The sequence below is a fragment of the Dioscorea cayenensis genome, chromosome 6, assembly GCF_009730915.1.
Source record: "Dioscorea cayenensis subsp. rotundata cultivar TDr96_F1 chromosome 6, TDr96_F1_v2_PseudoChromosome.rev07_lg8_w22 25.fasta, whole genome shotgun sequence".
Classification (NCBI taxonomy): Eukaryota; Viridiplantae; Streptophyta; class Magnoliopsida; order Dioscoreales; family Dioscoreaceae; genus Dioscorea; species Dioscorea cayenensis.
The window spans coordinates 19,714,284-19,717,988 of record NC_052476.1 but is presented as its reverse complement, the minus strand read 5'-3'; the positions used below and the strand labels follow the sequence as shown (position 1 = coordinate 19,717,988).

The following is a 3,705-nucleotide window of genomic DNA, read 5'->3' as shown; positions in this document are numbered from 1 at the left end:
TGTGCTTTTTAAAAGTCTTCTAGTTAACTGTTACAGGGCTTTTTCGGTGTCACGCCCTTGGCGCGGATGTGACACGGCCGAAAAGCCCAAGGAGGGAAAAGAAGGTGGTTACCTTTTTCCCTTGGGCGATTTTCAGACTTCGTTCTGGAAAGCCTGATTTTACTCGGGCATGATATGGTTTCGTGACCGAGGCGAATAGCGACCCGCTCAACTACCAAGACATGGAGAATATCGATCATCATCCAGTATAGGCATACTGCGTCAGGTGGAGAGCGTCTCTCGATCAGCATGGGCGTTTATCGAGACATCCGGGGCGGATGCGCAGCAATTATCTGGCGCTGCGGACAGATGGAAGACAAGAGTGGGAAACACATAGTGACGACGGACCCCGGCTATTCGGACTTTAGCCATTGGATGGGGAACATGTTTCGTCTTCTTCCCTTCGGCCATGGAATTCATGGGAATGCGGCCGTCTCTTTCCCCTTGGCCAAGATGCCTTTCTTTGGCTATATAAAGGGACCTTCCTCTCCTTGGATGATCATCCTCAAATCCTCACATCCTCAAATCTTCTCATTCTCATCTCCTCTCCTCACTTGAGAGAGTTTCTCTTGTAACACTAGGAGGCCGGAGTGCTCCTAGGAGGAGAGTGTCTTGGGTGGTTGTAATAGCTTCCATTCATCAATAGAGAGTTTTATGTTTTTCTCTCTTATCCTTGTGTCTTGCTATACTTTGTGTGCGTGTCCTTGGGCTGGTGATTGTTTTCTCACCATCGAGAGCAGGCTGACTTGTGAGTGTGCACAAGTGCCGCACGGAGGAGTCTTGAAGGTTGCCACGCCGACGAGCCCCGTGTCATTAACCATGGTGTGTTTTTCACTCTTATGTACTGTTTTTTTTAATGGTTATATAGAATCTGCCATTGTGTTTTATGACGAGGTAAGAGAAGGTTGAATTTCCACTTCCGGATTTATGTTTGGGAGTTTGTTTATGTTTGTCTACAAAAACTGAAAGTGGTGTATGTATTTTTTGGTTATTATTTAATTTACAGGTATTATGTAAACGGTGGAATGTAATTTGATATCACATCTCCAAATGAAGGGCCAAAAAACCCAGTACAGGCAGAAGGTTGTAATGTCTGGAATTACTAGGGTTGTCAATGAGCCTCTGCCTTGATGGGCAATCTGCTTTTTTGGCCCGGCTAAAGATGGCGAAAAGTAGAGTATGGGTAAGATATGTTAAAACTCATACCTATAACTCCTACCCTATATTCATACATGTACTCATACCTTTATATTCTCTAGGGGTTTAAAAATCATATTCTTACATGTAAGGTATCTATTTATCTGTTATTCAAATTATTGAATTAAATAATAATAATAATAATAATAATAATAATAATAAATTTATTAAATAAAATTAAATAAAATTCAAAATATAAATTTTGAAAATAGACCTGGGTAAATGTTTAGCTTAAAAAAAAATTATATTTGTATATATATGAGGGTATGCCCGTACACTCTTCAATGAATAAGGGTACAAGGAGAGTAGAGGCATACTTTTACCCGACCCGTACCAGCTCAAAAAAAATAACCGTTAATGTCTTTCCCTGACCTGTATCCGGTCAAAGAAGGTAATATCCAAAGTAGTCAGACCCGTCCCGGGGATTGACACGGCTAAACCTAGGGGATAGGGGTCGATGGGTTCGACCGGGCCAAACAGTGTTTAACCGGGTTGAATAATAAAATATTAAGTATATATATAATAATAATTAATAATGATAAACAATAATATAACATATATTTTAATAATTAAAAATCATAAATAATTAAAGATAATATTTAAAATTTTAATTTTTTATATTTTCCTTGATTTTTAAAATATCTTAAATATAATTAAATTTAATATTTAAAATTTAGTTTTATATACCATCAATCCATCATTGATATTTAAAAAATATAAAATATTAAAAACCCAAATAATTCTCATCTCACATAAAGAAAGAAAAAACCCTAATATTAAAACTAATGCTATGTTTGGATTGAGGGCCGGCGAGGGAAAGTAAAGTAAAGCGAGGGTTTTGGAGGGTCAGAGTCAGCCCTTCCCTTGTTTGGATTGGTATTTTTAATTTAACGAAGGGAAAGGAAGGGTTAACTCTGATCCTCCGAAACCCACCTTTTCCTGGCCCCCCGATTTGGGGTGCCGAGGGAGGGAGAACCTCGTAAAGATTTTAAAATTTTTTAAAAGACCTTATTATCCTTAATTTTTTTAAATTAATTACATAACACCACTTCATAAGTTTTTTCTTTCATTTTTTTCAATCTAATTTTATTTTAATCAAGTATTCACATGACACCTATCACAATCTTTGTTTTTATGTATTTATTTTGTTTGCTTATTTTTTTATCTATTTGTTTATATTGTGTTTTTAATTTCTCAATTCATCCTTAGAATAATTTATCTTAATAGAATTCTATTCTTAATATAATTCTATTGCTATTGAAATTTTATTCGAAGTACAAATAAAATTAAAATTTTCTTTGAGTGAGAAAAAAAAACTAATAATTATCTAATGTAACATGATTATTATGCTATGAATTAAAATATTAAAATAGGTTTATTAACAATATGATAAAGTGATCTTGTGATGATCCATATAGAATTGTATGAGGAGTTGGTCTTTAAATCCTAATTAAGTAATTTGGTGTTGCATAATTGAGAGGGGAACTATTTTAAGAATAGTTAGAAGCTACTTTACATTGGCACGACTAGTTGTTCATGCGTGGTGCTACATAGGATAACGTGCTATTCAAAAGGTAGATTGTTCTTTCAACTATAGATTCTGATAACTAATAATTTGTTTGTATTTCAAAAATTTGATGTTTGAAAAATATATATTTTGGTTTCACTTTTATCTTCAACTTTGTTTTTGTCTTTTTTATGCAAATATTATATGGTTATATGATATACAATAGTTTATTTGTGCTTCAAATCTCCGAATAATTTATTTTCTTTTATAAATTATGTGATTAGACATTAATGCAATTATATTTTATTATAATTTGGTAATTTGTAGTGATTAGAATAAATTATGACTTGTTCAAGAATAATGGGATGAGTGGATTTTCTTGGGATCCAGTTTCTAAACTATGGGGTGCTGAGCCTGAAGTATGAGAACGATTGATTGAGGTAAAATTTTCTTACATATTATATTATTTTAATTTCATATCTTTTCTATTATGCATTTTAATCATTATATTCACATGATATAATGCTCACCATTTTTCGAAATATCCTCAAGCTAAAGAGTGGTGGACTAAACCCATTCCTAATTATGATAAATTGGTGATTCCGTATGGCAATGATCGAGCCACTTTGGAGATCAAAGTGAGGCCCGCTTCGTAAATGAAAGCGAAAACAACAATCTTTTGAAATAACTAATAATGATTTAAGAGAGAATATTGAAGAAATTGATCATTTAGTCTCCCAGAATGAGATATTATTAGAGAACGATGACACTATGGGAGGTCACTTTATTGATCTTTCAAAATCCCCTGAAAATCGATCTAGAGTTGCTTTTGAAGTTCCGAACAATTCAACAACTAAAAAAACAAAGAAAGCAAAATTAGATGACAAAGATGGAGAACTCATTAAAGAGGGATTTGAAATGGTTGCAAATGCATTAATTGTCGGAAATGCCATTTATGAAAA

The 3,705-nt window shown here is 33.8% G+C and overlaps 1 long non-coding RNA gene across 1 annotated transcript; it reads left to right on the top strand.

Moving 5' to 3' along the window:
- The first annotated feature begins 280 nt into the window (after positions 1-280).
- On the top strand, positions 281-3,183 carry LOC120263738. Its single transcript, XR_005537118.1, has 3 exons — positions 281-861; positions 1,046-1,222; positions 3,134-3,183. It is a non-coding gene; the product is annotated as an uncharacterized LOC120263738 (long non-coding RNA).
- Positions 3,184-3,705: the final 522 nt, after the last annotated feature.